We start from the raw sequence: 20,195 nt of genomic DNA, 5'->3' as shown, positions 1-20,195 counted from the left end.
GCTTTCGGTAGGAGGCTCTTAAGAAAGAGTTCGTGATATTAATAAAGACGATTCCAAATGAAATCGGTGAGAGTACATGCATGAAATTACCCTACATATAACAGTGAAATATTGTCCTGCCTGAGCGCATAACCGAGCTGAACTATACTCGCTGAGAATTTATCGCTTACTGCCTAACTAACTTATGAACAGGAGACAGGGTAATAGAGTGCTTGGCCTGTGTACACAGAGACTCTGTGCTACAAAATATATTGTAGGTACATAATAGTTAGGATATATAATAGATATTGTTTAGTTTATATAAGGGATAATAGTTGTAGTCTGTAGTTTATTACGTTTTTGTGTTCACTTCATTTTGTTTATTCTGGAGGACAATAATGATTCATTTAGTTATTTGGCTTAATAAGAATAGCTAAAAATGGAAACAGACAATTTTTCCTAGCTTGTTTTGGGGTCAAAGCATGGCTGAGCCCGAAGACAGGCTGTAGTAGTCCTGATCATTCCAGCTGAAGGCAGCATTTTTACTCTTGTCCTAATAATGCCAATGTATACTGATAAATAATGATTTATTGTAGTTCGTGTGGCTCCATCAGATTAAGACCTTATGTTAACATCATCACAACAATGTCCAGCTTTCTTAATTATTTATTTTTTTAATTGCTGTTCTTCCTAAGCAACGCAACGGACAGACCTCAATTAAACGGCATTTATGTAATGCCTAACAATATGCCTAATCTTTCCAACTCAGAGTCAATTATCATGTAACTACTATAGAAGACAAGAAAAGAAAAATAACAGTAGGAAGACTGAAATATAAATGAGGCAAGTTTCTTGTGAAATGAACAAAAAGCTAAATGCTAGAAGTCCGAAAAATTGTTCCTTCAAGGAAAAAAAATTAAAAAGCCAAATTCAAGATTCGGTCATTTCGAGATGTCTGAACATATTGCCTTTATGGACTGGAGGCCATAGGCAGAAGAAAATTCAGACAATGAAAAACACTTCCAGAGCTGATAGGTAGCATACATGAAGGATTAGGAGTATCTGCTAACTATTGCACGAGAGAGTTGGACAAGTGAGGGTGAGTTTGCAGCCAGACGGGTGCCATGTATTCGCTGTAATCGAGGAGAGAAACAAGCAGACATTTCAGAAAAGCAGTGATAATTGAAGTAGCGATACTGTAGAAGAGATAAAGATGCAACAGCACAGTGTGGAGAAGAAAGGGAGGATGAAGGGAGTCAGCAAACGGAGGGGAGATAACGAGAGGAAAACCCTTTGACTTCACCTACTTGAGAAGAGCTGTAAACTATGTGGAGAGCCACTCCCCACCCACACCCACATGAGAGTTGGAATCCACAGAGAGAGGAATACAATCCCCGTATACAGTCAAAAGCTGTGATGGAGTAAAGAAGGCATGGAGTCAGCTTAGCACTCCCAGTCACTTGGATGGAAATTTGGCAAGAAAGGTAATTATGATCTCTCCAAGAAAATTCCAAAGACAATGAACCCCAAGAATGTTGTAAGATGATGTTGGATTGCCTTGAAAGTTGTTAAATATTCAAGGATACTTCTGTGGAAGATGTTGGCATGTCAGATGACGTAGGAACTGAGTCTACGATGCATTAATTCCAATAAGGTTGATTTTACCCTGATCAGATATATATATGCCGTGTCAGACATTAGGTGTGGCAGAGACACATCCCGTTTTCTAAAAGAAACTGTTCTGATGTACGTTATGATAAGTTGATAAAAAAATGAAGGGTAAAGTTATTGGCAAGCAAGTGGTTAGGGTTAGATGTACATCACAGGTTACTTAGAATAAGAGAGTTGGTGACAGGACATAACACTGAGGATCCCCACTGTTGATAGCTGTAGGAGACCAGAGGCCGTCTACAGCAGCTATAGAACGACCTAAAAGGATGCTGGAGATGACGGCTCAGACAAAAGGGTAGAAACCGTAGGTAACCAGACTGACCATTAAGGATTCATGACCGACTCTACTGCAAACCTTTGAGGTGTCATGGGCAATGAAAAAGGTTTAATCATTTCCCAAAAGTAGGATGGCCAGTATTCTAAAAGGAAGGCGAAAAGATTGCCAGTGTATGGTCACTGGTGGATCATATACTGGCGACAGGAAAGGTTATGGGAGGAAAGGTGCTTTAATTTTTACTTTTTCTTGAGACTAGATTCGAACTCTTCAGAAAACAAGGATGCTAAAGCAATTCATCGGTAGTTAGAAAGCTAAGAACGATCATCATTCCTCAGAACAAGCGATAGAGAGCAAATTTCCGGCAAGACGGAAAGGTGCAAGTCGACAGACAAAGGTGAAAGAGTTTACCTGGGCAGGTTGTAAGCACAATAGTATTATTCTTCAGAACAAGATGATCAGCTGATCAGACCCATACATCTTAGCAGTATTGACGCCAGAAACCGTAGAAAGTACATCAACTGAAGAAATTTTAATGTCAGTCATGAGGAAGAGAGAGTGGAAAGCAGCTGGAGGAACAGCACCAGAATCATCCAATATGGAACTGGAGGACAGAGTCTAGGAGGAGACTTCTGCATCTTCAGTAGAAGAAACAGCTTCAGAGCCATCAGGATGGAAAAGAGGAATGAAGGTGGATGAAGTAAATTTATTGAAAAGGTTTTTGATAATGTGCCAATAGGCGGAAACAATTGGAGTTAGAGAGGTCAAAGCATTTATTCTAAGAAGAACAAAGCAAAGACTAGCATGATTCCGGGCAAAAACTAAAAAAAAAAAGAAAAAAAGAAAGACGAAATTCAGGGGTGTGTGTGTGATGGTACCTTATGTAGGCCTCCTCCCTGGTGTGAACATTCGAAATATCGAGATCAAACCTTATTTTTTTTTTTATCAATCACGGTAAATAAAAGAGGAGTGTATGATACCCTGTCCAAGAGAGAAACCTTTGAAGTATGTGACAAACACAGAGATGGCTATCGGCCTTGAAAGCAATAATCAATCTAGGAAATATCAAAGAATTAGTACCGAGAGTCTCCCAGTTAGCAGTTTAAAAGTGCCATAGCCACTTCTTCCTGGGGGGGGGGGGTCCATTTGCCTTGCTGGAGGAATGTTACACGTTAATGTTACAAAACTGTGGTCAGAGGAGCCCAGCACAAGAGAAAAGATTAGAAACGTAAGCTGACGGATTAGTTGTAAAGAAAGGCCAATTATGTTAGAGCTTTCTCTAAGGGAGTAAGGGAACTTGAAGGATGTTGTACTAGCTCCTCTAGGTTATTTGAGATAGAAAAAGTATAGGTTTGTTCAGAAGGTGGATCAGTGAATTCAGAGGAAAGCCAGAGCTAACAGTGAACATTGAAATCACCTCCTATGGAGAGTTCAGAGAAAGGAGAAATTTATAAAATGTTTCATCTTTGAAGTTAATCAAATAATAGTCTCATAATTGACTGAATATGGAGTAAATAAACACCACATAAGTATTTAATCAAAGAATGACAAGATAGCCAAAGCCAGAATGTAGAAAAGTCAAAGAATTCAAGATCATGAACACCACACCAAGATATATAGTTGCCTACCTAACACAACAACCATCTTTGGCTTTCATATGAGTATAGAGAAACTAGGACGATACAAAGAAGGCTTTACCGTCAGCTCTTTCAGACATCTTAAGTCTAAGTGAGGAAGAGAGGAAGAGATTTACAGGAAGAGAGGTGGTGTTCAGTCATAAATGTTGAAGAAATGGATAAAAAGTGAGTCAGAAAATGATCTCACCTGGTCGTCACTGGGAGAGGAGCGGATAGAGGGAGCATTTATGGTTCCCCCCTCTTCCTCTCTTGCGATTTCGAGGCTGCATGTCGAGGCATTATCATTGCAACTTTTGGAGTGGGAAGCATCTTGTGAAATATGCATCGAGTTTGGTGTAAACAGTCAGAGAAAAATGTACATGAATGTACGTATATGCTGGCCTACTCCCTATGTTACTGAAACCCTAGAAAAGTTTGGTGAAGGAAGATGGTCAGAAGCAACTTCTAAGGGCAATAGCTCACCTCTCGGGGGAGGAGGGGAAAAGTGGGAGGCTTACGCTTCCCCAGAAATCTCTGACGCCCCTCCACCCAGCTCATGACTTACAGGGCGTCACACTGGACAATTTTTCCCTCATGGCTTGCCAAGCACCGAGCTTTTGCTGACCAGAAAGGCATTCTTGCAAGCAACGGCTGATGGGTGATGCTTCCCGGTTAGATGGAGAGCACAAGCCACCAGCTGTTGCTTGCGAGAATGCCCTTCTGGCCAACTAATCGTCGGCACTCAGCAATCCATGAGTGAAAAGGAGTCCAAATGTGTACTGGGATCTGAACAACTAAGAACCAAAAATATCAACATGGCTGAGTTTGTATACAACTTTTCGGTGGATTAAAGTACTTTTAAAAACATAATGCATTCTGATGCACACAGGAAAAGATTATTTCTACTTTATTTTTTTATGATGTAGTTTGATTTGTTACATTATTTGCATTTTATTGTGGAGTATTCTCTGTTCAGTGCAGGCTATGTCAGATATGTGTAAGTTAATAGCTTCTATGAGTATCTGAAACACGGGCATCTAATATCTGTTACATAATGATTGCTCTGAGTGAGCAACATATACAGTATGTGATATTTTGATTATTATATGCCTTATAGAATATCTGTTTCTAGTTTCTTCTTCATAATACATATTTTTTGAATTTCAAAGGATTTCGGACATGTTGTACATTGTAATACCTACCGTAATCACAGTGGTATTTATTATTTCATGTGTATAATAATTTTGAAAATCCTGTGTGAGTAATTTTGGCGAGTAGAAGTAGTAGTAGCAGCAGTAGTGTAGTAATACTGTGTTAGTAACACTGAGATCTGACCAGCATACTCTCCTATACAGTTTTCTCCGTCAGCACTAAACTACTTGCACTTAACGCACCGCATTTCCAACTTTAAATTTAAAAAAAAAATAGCTTTTCACACCTAGCCTAGGAGTCTCGTGTGGGGAGAAGACATAAAAGCTCCTGCCATCCTCCCTTCTCCCAGTGACGGCCAAGTGAGATGTTTGACCCAATATGTAGTCGTTTCTATAACATTCCTGACCTTTTCTCTAATTTTCTTTCTAGTAAAAATCAGCTTTCTTCCTCTGAACCTCGTCTTCCTTTCCACACTGAGACTCAATTGTCTGAGGCGACTGAGAGGAAACCTACATTTGTATCCTCCTACTTTGATCATATCAATTTCATAGCCAAAGATGGTTGTTGTGTGCATGTTCGCAACATATCTTGCTGTCACATTCCTGAATATAAATCCTCTTGATTCTCTGTTCTCTGGGTTCAGGATCCATTTATTTTGACACTAAATATATCAATGGTATCTCCATATCCCAGAATTCTACTGGCTGTGAAAAATTCTTTGAATTTCTTACTTCGAAGATGAAACCCATCATATCAATTTCTCTTTTCTGTTAAATCTCCATACTGGATTATTTCAATGTTCACCACCACCTTTGATTCTCCTCTCCATTCACTGATCCTGCTGGTGAAAAAGGGTACATTTGTCCTAGAGCAGATTGTACAGCAACCTGCTCGTATCCCTGACCGCCATGGAGAGAGTTCCAACATACTTGACCTCCTCCTTACAGCTAATCATTCTGCTTACTCCTATAGTCTTTTCTTTCCTCTTGGCCTCTCCGATCACAACATTATCACCTTAACCTGTCGTATCGCTCCACTAAGGTATGCGGCCCAATCAAGAATCGGCAGCTATGGGCCTTTGCAGCTGCTGACTGGGAGGTCCTCAGACAGTGCATCTTCGTGTTTCCCTGGAATAACTACTGCTTTCATGGCGGAGAGCCATCTCACTGTTCATCGCGCTTTACAGAGGGTATTTTCTCGGGCATAGAAGCATACTTTACTTTCTCTTATCCTGTGACTTATGTAGACTAAAGTTTTGGTTTAGTGGTGCTTGTTCTACTGCAGTCCATAAGGAAAGGGCCTACAGAAGGTACTAGATCCCCTCACTGCCGAATTTCATCTCTTGTGTTCTTGCCAAGAGCTGTTTAGTATATTTTCCGCCCTGCTAAGCATAATCTTATTCATACTAAATGCTCAGAACTCTGCTACTCACCTTCTTCCCGCTCCTTCTGGCACCTTGCAAAAAAAAAAAAAACTCGAAAACTATACTTCATAATCTTTCTCTCTTCCTTCCCTTTGCGATGGCCTGTGTAGTTGTTTCATCTGCTGAAAAGCAGAAATTCTTGCTCAGACAACAACCTCGTTGAGCAAAGAGTTGTGCTCCCTGTCATCACCAAAGACGAGGATCAGTGGCAATTTCTGTTGCAGGTCATACAGGCTCATCGTCAGTGATTCTCAGACACTCAAAAGGCAACCAAGACATCTCAGACTAGGCACCAATGAGTGGGGGATCTGTCCCACGACATCTCCCCAACGAGGGGCTAATACTTACACTGTAAGGGGGATCTAGGAGCGCCGGTGGGATATTAAGCCCAGATGGCACAGAGTGTGAACTTATGAGTCTTTGGGGCACCGGTAAATACAACAGGGGAAGACTGAAATTTTGCATGGAGGGTTTTTGTACCAAGAGAAACAAAAGTGAGCGGTGGCCCGTAAAAAATCAATAACTTTGAAAATTAAGGACCAACCTAATATATATATATATATATATATATATATATATATATATCTATCTATATAACTATATATCTATGTCTATATATATATCTATATATATATCTATATCTATATCTATCTATCTATCTATCTATCTATATATATATATATATATATATATATATATATATATATATATATATATATATAGATTATATTTATCATCATCATCATTATCAGCCGTTTGAGTATCCACTGCAGGACCGGCCTATCCCGACCGAAGTCGGGACGATACAGCCAATGTATCTCTACCAAGTGGCTTAGGCTGTCTGGTAGAGATTGTATGTAGGGTGAGAAGTGCTTGTAAGTGTAATTGTAGTGTTGGAGTGGCTTTGGATGTGTGAGTAGTCTGTGAACCAAGTGTAATCGGGCCTCACAAGCCGACTGGGTGCAAGCATACTTTATAGTAAGCGACACTGGTTCAACCACAGCACCCCTTGTGTCCGCCAATGCAGTATGTGGCCAGGTGAACACTCCCAAAGTTTATTACCCTGGAGGGGTGCGAATCCTGGTTCACCCGTGGACGAAACGCATACTTTACCACTGTACCACAGAGGCTCCATATATATATATATATATATATATATATATATATATATATATATATATATATATATATATGAGGCACTGAGTTCATTACCGGGCTAAGCGCCAAAAGTACAAAACGCCAGAAAATGCGTTTAAAGTCTGGCGACTTCAAAACTTTGATATCTTGGTAATTGCTTGTGTTATTTTGATGTGTGTGTTTTTTTTTAAATGTATCTTATGGTATTCTTTATTGCAATAACCTCTGTTTTGCTCCATCTGTCATTAATCATGATATCGTGTGAAGAAGTAAAATTTTGCTCCCAACTGCTTGACCGATTGGCCAAAGGAAATATTTTTATCCTACTAATAACTACTGAAATACATTATGTCAGTAATATATTAGCATAATGTCCCAGGAGTGTCATACTGTGGAATAAAATCAAAGACCTATGACATAAGCATTATTATTATCACAATAATAGCAGTTGAAAGGTTGGTACTTTCGTGCGTGTTTTTCTCGGAGTTTTTAACCACCAATAAACACGAACCACATCACAAACATCAAGAAAAACGTAATAAATTATTATAATGTTGATAATAATATAAAAGCAAGACAGCATTCAATGTATGAGGACATTATTAGAAAACCCCTGTAACCTGAATGATAAAAAAATGAACCCGTAACCTGAATAAAAAAAAAAAAAAAAACTGCCATGCGTACCAGTAACTGCACAAACACAATGGCAATAATAATAATAGTAATAATTGTTAAAAAATATTATAATAATAATAATAATGAGAAAGCGGCAAGTTACTATGCAGTACAGCTGCTGGTGGGAATAGTGTCAGGTGTCAGCTTATTAGCTAGCTGCAGTGCAACCCGACTATCTGATTGACCAGCTTCAAGAGGGGTAAGGAAAGGGGCTGGGATATAGCCTGGTAATGCTCTCACATTCGCTTCAACACCATGGGGAGTCGACATAAGAAACATTAGAAAAGCTGAACTCATAGGAAAAGCGACCATACAGCTGGCAGAATTCTGGACCCAGTTGCCAGCCTTGAGCACTAGGGAGGAACCAGGCTGGTTTTATTGCTGCATGGTGCGACGGCGCAACACACATGTCTACTTAACCAGGATTTTGACCCCTTTGTAGGTTGATTCTTAGCACTTTTTTACTTCCAACTTATAGATGGATGATTTAGCTATTTGTTGGTGCGTGTAGGTGCTTGGTGGCCATTTTGGCGCTTAGCCCGGTAATGAACTCAGTGCCTCATATATATATATATATATATATATATATATATATATATATATATATATATATATATATATATATATATATATATATGGTTGGCGGGGGGGGTTAGTACTTCATCACAGAAAACAACTAACTAAATGTAAAAGAAGCCTCGGATCAGGATGGACCAATAGATGACGACCAAGGACCGGACAAAGGACATGGTATAAATTACAACATGCAATGTACGGGGTGTGAATGATAAGTGAAAGACAAAAGATTGTCCAAATGCTTGAGGGTGCAATAGTGGACATACGTGGATTAATTAAGACCAAATGGAGAGGTCAGAGTGAGAGAGGGTGGGAGTATGCATGGAGTATGTGCACGGGTGTAGGTGAGAATGAGAAGGCAAAAGCAGGTGTATGTATTGTTGTGGGCAAGAGATGGAAGGAGAATGTAAAAGAGCATGGGTAAGTTGGTTCAAGGATCGTGTGGACAAGACTGATAGTCAGAATACAAACGTGAGCGATTGTGTGTGTGTGTATGCACCAATGCAAGATAATGCAAGCAGAGCAAAAGAAAAGTTTTGGACAAATGTGGAAGCGTTTATGAAAAAGTTTGAGAGGAATGAGAGTGATACTTATCGGAGATATGAATGGAAAAGCAGGGAATGTGAAGGTGGATGGAATCGTTGGTGAGTGGGGTGTGACTGCAAAAGGGAATGAGAATGATAGTATTCTAGTGGACATTTGTCCGGGGAGGTGGCTGGTTATAACCAAAATCGTCTTTAAGCAGAAAATGATCCACAGGTATACGTGGTGAGTGATGAGCAGGGAGGGTGGTGAACTGAATGAATGGAAGGCAATGATTGATTATGTGTGTGTGGATGACAGAACAGAAGGTATGTAATGGATGCAACAGCATACAGAGGTTGGGGGAGTGGATTTTCTGACCACCACATGGTGCTGATGAAAGTCAAGGTTCTTCTGCAATAGAGGAATGGAAGGAGAGAAGGACAGGAGGAAGTGTTCCACACAAAGAGGGTATAAAGGTAGCAAGAGGATGGGAAAAAGGTAGAATGCAAGAGGGAAGTGGATGAGCAATTGGGTAAATATTGGGGATTTGGCTGTAAAGTGGAGGGAATGTTAAATGTTCTGGGATGAGATAAAGGGAGTTAGACTGGGTGATAAAGAAATTAATAGAAGATGAACGATAAAACTGGCAGACTGACAGCAAAGAAAGGAAATAAAGTGAGCAGATGGAGGGAACACTTTAAGGACTTGTTAAACATAGGTAAGTGGTAGGTGAGGGTGCTCACCGTCCACTCAATTGATGTAGTGCTGCTCTTCTGTGCCTACCCTTTCCTCTCTTCTTTCCGTCCCTCCTCTTCTGTCTTTCCCTCATCCTTTCTTCTTCCTTCTGTCTATGAGTGACTCTACACTGAGTGAAAAGCCAAATGGTTTCCTGTTCACCAGGAAACCATTTATATAATACACGGAGTGGTAACAATGTAACCAAACAATGGCGCCTGGTGGTTTAGTGGGTAATTAAGGCACTCCAATCGGTTTGAGCCGGTGTGGGTTTATATCCAAGGTATGGTTGGAATTTATTGCTCATGTGATGCCACTCAGGGATGAGTGGGGCTGGTCACTCTCATCTTAAATGTCAGGACCAACTTGCCTAGCACTGGTCTTCTACGCTCCTCATGGGGAAAAACTGGATTGCATAATCAATAATGGATGACAATGTTAAACATAGAGAATGAAAGTAATGCTAGTATTAGTGGATGAGGAATGGCTGGGAGAAGGACGGTCGTGAGAAAGGAGAAAAAGATCAGTAGGACAGAAATTGTGGAAGCAATGAAGAAGGTCAAAGTGGGGAAAGCCCCAGGAATTGATGAAGTGTGTGGTGAATTGCTGAAGCATGGGGGGAGAAATAGTAGTAGAGTCGATATGGAAGATGTAGATTGTCCTGGGAGGAAGGTAGAATCCTGGTGGATTGGAAGTCAGGTACAATTATTCCCCTGTACAAAGAAAATGGGGGGGGGGAGTAAACAGCAGTCATAGGGAGATTTGTCTTCTTCGTGTAATAGGCAAAGTATAGGGCAGGCTACTGACTGACAGAGTTAGGAAAATAACAGACGAATTAGTTGGAGAAGAACATGGAAGTTTTACGAAGTGAATAGGTTGTGTGGATCAAATATTCATCCCTAGGTCTATAGTGTAAAAGTTTCAAGAGAAAGGAAAGAAGTTATATGCGGCCTTTATGGTTTGGAGAAAGAATATGACAAAGAGGATAGACAAGCAATGTGGAAAATACTTAGAATATATGATGTAAATGGGAAGTTACTGAATGCCTTGAAGAGTTTGTACGAGGGTGCTAAAGCTGCAGTGCGTCTGGATAGCGAACTGACTGAATTTTTCTGTCTGAATGTTTGATTGAAACAGGGATGTGTCATGCATCCACGGTTGTTCAATCTGTATATGGATGGGGTTATAAAAGAGGTATAAGGTAAGGCAGTGGATGTTGGTGCGGCCCTAATGAGAGAGGGCAGCGTTTGGAAACTTCCTGTACTGATGTTTGCAGATGATACTGTAAAGTGAAGACAAAGGGGAACTGCAAGGCTTGGTGAACTAGTTTGGAAGAGTGTGTAAGAAACGGAATATAAAGGTGAATGTATGCAAGAGAAAAGTTATGGTCCTAGAGAGAACTGGAGTCAATGAATGTAAAGTGAGGTTGGATGATAAGGAAATGGAAAATATGAATGCATGTAAGTTCTTGAGTAGTGTGATGAGTAAAGATGAAAGTTTGGAGGATAAAGAGAGGGTACAGCGAGGAAGAAAAGTGGCTGATTCTTTGAAAGCAGTGATAAGAAATATGGAAATGACCACGGAAGTAGAGAAGTCGCTGCATGATAGAATTGTGATACCCACTTGAACGTATGAAAGTGAAGCTTGGAACTTGCTGGAAGGACACAAGTTAAGAGTGACAACAGTGGAAATGAGTTATGTCAGAGGAGCATGTAGAGTTACTGAGACAGACAGACTGACAAATGGGGAAGTGAAGTGTTATGGAGTGGACGTGGATGTGGCAGAAAGGATTAGGAGAAATACATTGAGGTGGTTTGACATGTGGAAAGGATGGACAGTGAGAGACTATCAAGGAGAGAATCTGTGGGTGAAGTGGAGGGGGGGGAATGACGGAGGGGGAGGCCGCGGATGAGATGGAGGGTAGAGTGGAAAGGTATATGAGACATGGGGATGTGAGCTGGGGGTAGAGCATTCAAATGGGGGGGGGGGATAGGGCGCCATGGAGTCGATTTGTATGTGGCCACCCTTTACGGGATTTAGGCGTTTGGCAATATATATATATATATATATATATATATATATATATATATATATATATATATATATATATATGTATATATATATATATATATATATATATATATATATATATATATATATATATATATATATATATATATATATATATATATATATATATATATATATATACCTAGGCTGCTTCCCCCAAGGAAAGGGAGGTAGCCGAGACAGGACGACACACTCCCCATTTACTCATCCATTCAAACACATTCATTCGCATCTTTGCCCCAAAGGGGAGAACGGACAGATCCTCACCGCACCACACCGCACAATGGTCAACTGCGCAATGAAATCGGTGACATCGGCAGCAGGGCCCGACAGCAGAACTGGTTTACCCCTGCCACATCATAACAGACCCATCCCCTTACCCGCACCTGACCTGACTAGCTGATCAGACCAAATGCGGGAGAATATCCCCTCAGGGCTGCGTCATCACTTATTCATTCACAATTTCTCTCCATTTATTTCTGTCACGCACAGCCACTCTTCCTTGCTCAACAGACATCCCTCTTGCATCCAGCGCTCTCTTCACACTGTCCATCCATCCTATTCGTGGTCTTCCTCTCAGCCTTACACCTCTCACATCAGATCTAGTTATCTTTTTCACCAATCGCTCATTATCCATTCTCTCCATATGCCCAAACCATCGCAACACCCTCTGATCAACTCTACCAGCCATCTCCTGAACAACTCCAGATCTCCTTCGCACTTCATCATTTTGCACCCGATCCATACGCGTCACTTCACACATACTCCTCAGACACCTCATCTCCATTACATTCAAACTTTTCCTCTCTGCTACACCCATATTCCATGTTTCAGCCCCATATAACGCAGTCGGTACCACAACACCCTCATACAGCCTTCTCTTTACATCCATTCTAAGCGAACGACATTTAAACACTTTTTTCATTCCTCCCAGCACCTTTCCTACTTCATTTATTCTAAGCTTCACTTCTGCATCTATTCTTCCATCCACAGCAACATGTGACCCTAGATATTTAAAACAATCTACCTCCTCAAGCAGCTCACCATTCAAAACTATATTCATCCCCCTACCATCTATCAACCTCGTACACTTCATCACTTTACTCTTATTCTCATTTACTTTCAATTTCCTCCTTTCACACCCCCTTCCAAACTCCTCTACCAACTGTCTCAATCTCTCCTCTGAATCAGTCACCAGTGCAGTATCATCTGCAAACAGCAGCTGCTTCAGATTCCACTCTCCACCATCAACATTCACCAGACTCAGATCTCCACCTAAAACTCTTTCATTCACCTCCCTTACAACACCATCCACTTAAATATTAAACAACCAAGGCGACATCACACATCCCTGTCGCAGCCCCACTCTCACGGGAAACCAATCACTCACAGCATTTCCCACTCTTACACACGCACTACTATTTACATAAAAACTTTTTACCCCTTTTAGTAACCTACCATCAAGTCCATACAATCTTAAAACCGTTCACAAAGCCTCCCTATCAATTCTATCATACGCTTTCTCTAAATCCATAAATGCCTAAAACACATCCTTGCCTTTCGCTAAATACTTTTCACACACTTGTCTCACAGAAAACACCTGATCAACGCATCCCCTCTCTCTCCTAAAGCCACACTGCTCATCACCAATCACTCCCTCTGTACCCTCTCTAACTCTCATAATTAACACTCTACCATACACCTTACCTACAACACTCAACAGACTTATACCCCTAAAACTAGTACATTCATATTTATCACCCTTGCCTTTATACAACGGGACCACACAAGCACTTGCCCAGTCAATTGGCACCATACCTTCCTCAAAGCACACATTCAACAATCTTACTAACCAGTCAACAATAGTCACTCCACCACCCTTCAGGCATTCCACAGCACACCCATCCGTACCTGCAGCTTTCCCTGTTTTCATCTCCTTTACTGCCTTCTCCACTTCCTCCTTCGTGATCAAAGAATCATTCAACTCTCCCAACACATTTATTCCTTGCACCCTTCCATCTGCCACAATCTCAGCCACCCTTTCCTCCTCTACATTTAACAATCTTTCAAAATACTCTGCCCATCTCTTCCTTACTGCATCCATCTCAATTAACATCCTTCCATCCTCTGCTTTTACTCGTTCTTCCTTTCCAGACTCTCCCTTTCGCACCCCTTTCACCTCCTTTCAAAACATTTGCTTATTCTGTTGAAAATTCTCTGTCAGCCGCCTACCCCACCTCTCATCTGCTGCCACTTTAGCATCACGCACAGCCCTTCTCACTCTATTCCTCTTTTCCTTATACCTTTCATATGACATCTCATCCTTCCTCTGCAGCCACACTTCATATGCACGTCTCTTCTCAGCCACAGCCATACTTAATTCCTCGCACCACCATTCACTTCCTTTTCTTACACCACCACCCACACGTCTCACACCACACACCTCTTCTGCATACCCCACCACAGCACTCTTAAACAACTGCCATTCCTCCTCCACGCTGCCATTTTCCCGATCTTTCACTGCATTCCACTCATCTTTCAATTTCTCCTGATACTATAATTTTTTCTCTCTTTTATCCAAATCACTTTCAAAACCTCCCTGCCACACCTAACCCTCCTAGCTCTCACCCATCTCTTACCTACTCTTAACTTTCCCTCCACCAGGTAGTGGTCAGACATACCTCCACCCTCCCCTCTCAGAACTCTCACATCCAACAATCTTCCTATTACATTCCTAGACACAACCACATAGTCCATCAAAGCTCTATCAAGAACTCTTCCACCCTCCTGTCTCACCCATGTATACTTATAAATATCTTTCTTCTCAAACAGCGTATTCCCAATCACCATCTCTCGCTCAACACACATCGCTATCATTCGTTCCCCATTTTCATTTCTTCCAGGCACACCATGCATACCAACTACGCCTTCAACTGCTACATTGCCCACTCTAGCATTCAGATCTCCCATCATTACCACATTCACATTCGCTCCAAAACTCTGCAGACACTCATCAACATCATTCCAGAAAGACTCCCTCTCTTGTTCATCCCTTTCACTACCAGGCCCATATGAACTCACAAACACCCACAACTCACGTTCAAATTTCGCTTTCACCCACATCAGTCTCGATGACACCTCCTTCCATTCAATCACACATTGCTGTACTTCCGGACTCACTAACAAGGCCACACCTTCTCTTGCTCTTCCTCTATCAACACCTGACAATCTTCCATTCACACTTCCAAACATAGACTCCCCTTTCCCTTTCATCTTCGTTTCACTCAAAGCTAACACATCCAACTTTCTTCTCACAAACAATCTCCCAGTCTCCTCCCTTTTAGCCTCAATCGTACTACATCCACGCACATTCATGGACCCAATCTTCAGTGTGTGTGTGTGTGTGTGTGTGTGTGTGTGTGTGTGTGTGTGTGTGCGTGCTGAGTCTACTAATACTATTAGTAGACTTAGTGTGTGTGTGTGTGTGTGTGTGTGTGTGTGTGTGTGTGTGTGTGTGTGTGCTGAGTCTACTAATACTATTAGTAGACTTAGTGTGTGTGTGTGTGTGTGTGCTGAGTCTACTAATACTATTAGTAGACTTAGTGTGTGTGTATGTGTGTGTGTGTGTGTGTGTGTGTGTGTGTGTGTGTGGAGTCTACTAATACTATTAGTAGACTTGTGTGTGTGTGTGTGTGTGTGTGTGTGTGTGTGTGTGTGTGTGTGTGTGTGTGTGTGTGTGTGTGTGTGTGTGTGTGTGTGTGCTGAGTCTACTAATACTATTAGTAGACGTGTGTGTGTGTGTGTGTGTGTGTGTGTGTGTGTGTGTGCTGAGTCTACTAATACTATTAGTAGACTTAGTGTGTGTGTGTGTGTGTGTGTGTGTGTGTGCTAAGGTGAATTTGCGAAATCGATGATTCTGCAAAATCACCCGCTATTTTGCAAACACACCATGAACCCGGGGACTTTGCGAAATTATCATCAATATCCGGTTACTTTGGAAAAACATCGATTTTCCGTTCATTGCGCAAAACTACCAGTATTTTCTTGGTAAACTTTAGAAATTACCGAAAAACCGGGGATTTCTGCAAATTAACTGAACACCTTCACGGTGACTTTTGGACTCGGGTAGTTTGCGAAATTGTCAGTATTCTAGTTAGTAAGTTTGAGGAAGATTTGAGCAGGCTTTTTTTTTTAAATCGCCAGTGCTCTAGTCAGTAAGTTTTCTTAGCTCCTAACAATTCAAAAAGTGAATGAAACTGCAGGATGAAACACTTAATTAACCAATCCTGTATCATTGCGTCAAGCCATATTAGATGATACAGTAACATACTTCAGTGATATGGTGAGGTTACCATGAGTCATGTATCCCTGCACTCATTATCACAAATAGTATCGTATTGTGTCAAAGACTGTTTCCTTCTAGTTAAAGTACGAAACATACTTTGGCAGTTTTCTTGACTGTATTATAGTTTTATATAATAAAATGTGTTATATATAGTTAGTAGGGTTGTTTTCTCTGTACCAGAAACTAGTTCACACCTGATGCACAGAACATCCAAACCGTTGAGGATATACCTCGAAAAAAGGAGATAAACCTTCGTGATACTGCAATTGCGGATTCCATGGGGCATGGGCAAGGATTTATCAAGTGCAACTGTTTGAAGGTTTGCCAATACAGACGTTGTGTCTTTTTAAGAAAAACAGATTCTTCACCAACCTATGCAGGTGCAGCTGTGAGCTTAAAATCGTCTGAAAATTATGTATCATCACGGTAACTTATCAACGAGCCTGCTGGACCTATATGATCCTGTGTTTAGCCAAAACATTCCTCGGTGAGGTGGGATGAGTGGGCTGCAGCATTGTTTATGTGGAGCTGCCAGTCCTCCACTTCCCACAACTCTTGTCTCATTCAACACCCTGCATTCCGTAGGTGATGGAGATCGCCCAGGTAGTACTCTTTATTGAATGTTTGGTCTTCAGCTGCCTAATCCTAATGAACAACACCCTGTTTTTTTCAAAAGAAAAAAAAAAATGTCAGCATGAGGTTCATCTTAATGCGAACCTGCCATGCGTAACACCAAAAGATTCTCCTCCAAAAGCCTACTGAATCTTCCCATTGGTTTCGGATTGTGTCCCCAAGTTTTTGTCAAAATTTGGTGAATGACGTTGCTCAATTAGCTCGGTTATTGCAGCAGAAAGCAAAAATGCAACGAGCAAAAATGCAAGTATGTGTCCTGAAACACAGTGTTTATCAGCACCAACTGGGCTGGGCAGCAGTGTGTAACATATTCGAGTATTCGCACAACAATTCAAGGTCACGTTCCACTGAGTCACATCTCCTTGCTCCTGCTGGTTTGTGAAAAAAAAAAAAAGAATGTGGTCAGATGCTCTTTTAATCAAACTTATATAACTACAACTTTCTGTAATTGACATTAATAATTATGACATAAGGCAGCAACAAACACAGAAATAGAATTTTTCAGTCGTTTAACTTACTGGTATTGTTTATACTGTCTACCACGAAAACTTTCATATAATTATGCATGTTTTAACATTTTACCCTTATTATCTGTAGGCTTTATCTTGGACACTATAATCTTATGAGATGCATTCCTGTCTCAGGTACAAGTTGTACAATGTTGATGTGTGGGCCAGCGTGGCAGGCGTGGTGCTGCTGCTCTTCTGGCTTCTCTACTGCATTCTGCGAGCTCTCTTCAGATGCCTCTTTTCATTGGGAGCCAAACGAGAACTTGGTTAGAGGTGTTACTTTTATCCCGTACTGTACAGGCAGTCCTCACTGTATGCTACAGATGGTTTAAATTATTAGCCCTTAGTATTCAATTGGATACATGGAAGTCTAACAGACAACCACGCCTACACATAGACAGTGAAATGCAATCGCAAGGCTATTTTCATTTGAGTACAGGAAATTCCAGAACAGTAGCTAAAATCTGACAATAATGCTAGCTCAGAAGTGAGGTAATTACCCACAGGGCATATACAGTATGTCGTATTGTGGAACAAATATACCGTACATTTATGGCAGCTGTAACACAGACAGTTTGAGAACATTTTAGATATTCCATCTGCAGCCCTGTGTAATTGCCCATTGGCCCTGTGAGGTCGAAGTAGCTGGCAAATTTGTTTTACAGGTAGCAATGGATCTTTAATGTATGTGTGTGTGTGTGTGTGTGTGTGTGTGTGTGTGTGTGTGTGTGTGTGTGTGTGTGTGTTCTTACCTAATTGTATCTTTACAGGAATGAGTCAAGCTCGTACTGTCCCGTGTCTTAAACAATATTTATCGTACATATCCTTAAAATTTTGAATTGTTCTGGCACACACTATTTCATTTGGTAGTACATTCCACTGATCAATTGCTCTATTTGGGAAACTAAATTTCCTTACGTCTTTATCACCTCTCTTTTTATGCAGTATTTTGCATTGTCCTCTTGCTGATGCATCCCCATAGGTTAAGTAATCATTTATGTCTATTTTCTCCTTCCCTGATATGCATTTATATAGCATAATCATGTCACCTATTTTCCTTCTCTCCTGTAGTGTTGGTTGATTAAGTTTTTTTAGTCTTTCTTCGTAGCTTAGATCCCTGAAGCTTGGTACCCATCGTGTAGTGGCCCTTTGAACTTTTTCAATCTTGTCTATGTGTTTTTTGAGATGAGGACTCCAAACTACTGATGCATACTCCAGGGTTGGTCTGATGAATGATGTTATTATCTTTCTTAGCATGTCTTCATTTATGTATGTGAACGCTATTCTCATATTTGCAAGCAGTGTATACATGTTCCGTACCTTCTCAATGATGCAGTCAGCCAGAGATAGTCTGTTACTGATAATCACACCTAGGTCCTTCTCTCTTTCTGATGTGTGTAGGGTTTTATTTCCTAACTTATAATCCCAATCAGGTCTTTTTCCACTTTTACCAACTTGATTACATGACACTTGTCCACATTGAATTCAATTTGCCATCTATTACTCCATTCATGAAGTTTATTTAATTCTTCTTGTAGCTCTTTACAAGAGTCTGTGTTAGTAATTCTCCTTTGTATTTTTGCATCATCTGCAAACGTATTTAGATAGCTTTCATTTCCAGTGTTACTGTCTATATCATTTATATACACTAAAAACATGATTGGTGCCAGCACTGAGCTCTGTGGAACTCCGCTAGTCACTTCTCTCCACGATGAGTAATTTCCCCTTAGTACTGTTCTCATTTCTCATTTTATGAGAAAATCTTGCATCCAACAATACAGTTTGCCTCGAATTCCTCCTCGATGGCACAGTTTCCATAAAAGTCTTTGGTGTGGTACTGTGTCAAATGCTTTCTTGAAATCTAAATAGATACTGTCCACCCATCCTTCTCTTTCCTGTAATGTGTCTGTTACTCTGTCATAGTAGCTTAACAGATCAGTAACACATGATTTTCCTTTTCTGAAACCAAACTGCCTTTCTGTTATCATATTGTGTTCTTCTGGATGATTTACCCAAGCTTTTCTTATAAGCTTTTCTAATACCTTGCTTACAACACTGGTTAGTGATACTGGTCGGTAGTTGAGTGGATTTTGTCTATTCCCTTTCTTGAATAAGGGAACAATGTTTGCTTTCTTCCAAATATCAGGTAGTTTACCTTGTCTCAAGGATTTCTTGAAAATTAAAGATAATGGTTTACTTAACTCCTTTGCACATTCATGTAGCACCCAACATGAAATTTCATCAGGACCATTTGCTTTTCCTTTGTCTAATTTACTTAATTCCTCCAGTATTACTTTTTCTGATATTTTTATATCTGGTAATATGTGTGGGCATGCATGTTCCACATAATCCCTCTCAAAAATTTTTTCTTTTTTAAAAACTGATTGGAAATTCTTATTTAGTGCTTCACAAATATCCGTCTCTTGTGTATTGGTGATTCCCTCGTCCGTAATGGATTGTATTTTATCTTTTACTTTGGTTTTGCTTCTGATGTAGCTGTAAAATAGCTTCGGCTTATCACTGCTTTTATTCATGATATCCTCCTCAAACTGTTTTTGGGCTTCCCTCCTTCTTCTTGTATAATCGTTTCTTGCCTGTTTATAGTTGTTATATGCCCTTTCACTATTGTGTCTTCTGTATCTATTCCACAACAAATCTCTTTTTTCTTTTGATTTTTTACATTCTGTATTGAACCATTTCTTTATTTTCTCTTCTGCTTCTTTGTGCTGTGGGATGTACTTCTGGACTCCTAATTCATAAAGTTCACATACTTTTTTATACATAGCATTTAAATCTTGTCCTCTAAGCTCCTTTTCCCAATTAGTTTCTAAGATGTACTTCTTTAGGTCATGATAGTTTCCCTTTTTATAGTTTA

General features: G+C 40.4%; 1 pseudogene; it reads left to right on the top strand.

Moving 5' to 3' along the window:
- LOC145401677 (UDP-glycosyltransferase UGT5-like) overlaps positions 1 to 17,591 on the top strand; it is a 42,780-nt pseudogene extending 25,189 nt beyond the window's left edge.
- Positions 17,592 to 20,195: the final 2,604 nt, after the last annotated feature.

This window comes from Coenobita brevimanus, chromosome 56 (assembly GCF_032717465.1).
Source record: "Coenobita brevimanus isolate Jiangsu-jjx chromosome 56, ASM3271746v2, whole genome shotgun sequence".
Classification (NCBI taxonomy): domain Eukaryota; kingdom Metazoa; phylum Arthropoda; class Malacostraca; order Decapoda; family Coenobitidae; genus Coenobita; species Coenobita brevimanus.
This window is presented reverse-complemented; position numbering and strand designations above follow the sequence as displayed.